Raw genomic sequence first — 1,571 nt, forward strand, 5'->3', positions numbered from 1 at the left:
GTATTTTGAATATATTTCTTTAAAGTATTTTGAGTTATTTTTTCTAATTATTATTTGTTTGGATTGTATCCGAGGATATCATAGACCTTACTATATATTTTTAAAATGTAAAAATAGGTATTAGGCCTATGAATACAATTTCTATTTTTGCGGTATAATAACTCGCTTTTAATTTTTGCACCCATCATCGCCATCATCATCATAATCATCATTGTCGTCAACTTCGCCAACATCATCACCATCAGTATGTCTGTGAATATCATCATAATCACACGATAGTCAATATCATCACCCTTTGTAGCACCATAATCACCTCCACCACCATCCTCACTTTGATTTTCATCATCACTACCATAGTCACTATCATCAACATTCATCTCATAGTTGTCTTCACCAACATCAACACCATCACTATGGTTGTCAAAATAATCATAATCACTACCGTAGTTACTATCAACAACATCTGTAGCATCCTAATAACATATACCATCATCCTCACTTTTATCACCATCATCAGTATCATAGTCACTATCATCAATATCCATCATAGATATCATGTTCGTTATTATTATCATCACCAACAGCAGCATCCTCATCATCACCACTGATACTTCGCATAATCCATCAATATTGTTTACTATCTTCTTGAACATCATCAACATCAACAGTATCATCATCATCATCATCCTCATCATCACCAACGTCATCATGGTCGTATTCACCATTGTAACCAGTTTAAATTATGATTCTACCCCTCTGAAACTATCAGAATTTTCGGGTCGTAGTATATCTATAACTTATTATCAGTTTTTTCTTGCTGTTGTTGTTTTGTATCTGCTTTCCACTACAAGATTACAATATAAAATTTAGATAATGAGAGAGAGTGTCATACAATTTTGTTTCAGCAATAAGCAAGAATAGATTTTCATTTATTTTTGTTTCTAACAAACTAATAATATACATATCATCATAGAATTTACATTCATTTACAAATTCATGAATTAAGTGTTAGATTAGCAAACGCTCTTCAAATAATTGCTTCAAAACTTTCGCTTTAGTATGGTCGATTTAGTTTCCTTAACACGATCACTAGTAATTTCCCTCTCCTCGAGACTATGTCAGGTAAGATTCCATTTTTTGTGTAGGTACTGGAGTACGAAGTTGCTGTCATAACCTTGAAAGATGTGGGCTATGCAAGTTACGTTTTCATTGTAAGGGGGGTTTTCTTTAAACATAATCGCAAACATCTTGGCAAGCAGATTCACCATAGAAGGTAAGCGTTTTTACACCGCAGATATCAAACTCATCGGAATCAACGTCATACATTCAACACAAGTTTCCTGAGGAACACGGTTTGTGCTCCCCCGTCTCCTGCGTACACTCGAAATAAAAAAAATATATATATTTTGTTACAGATTTCCTAAACTCTTTTTATTTATTAAATTTCTTTTCTTTGTTTTTTATTTTCTACGATCTGTTTCATAAAACATTTACGATCGTACGAAACATCTATCCTACAAACCCTATAAAAGTAACTATCGCATCTGTGCCCCTTACGAAGAATACGGTTA

Source organism: Anneissia japonica, unplaced genomic scaffold (genome assembly GCF_011630105.1).
Source record: "Anneissia japonica isolate Jap-2015-1 unplaced genomic scaffold, ASM1163010v1 scaffold38906_len3572_cov104, whole genome shotgun sequence".
NCBI classification, from domain to species: domain Eukaryota; kingdom Metazoa; phylum Echinodermata; class Crinoidea; order Comatulida; family Comatulidae; genus Anneissia; species Anneissia japonica.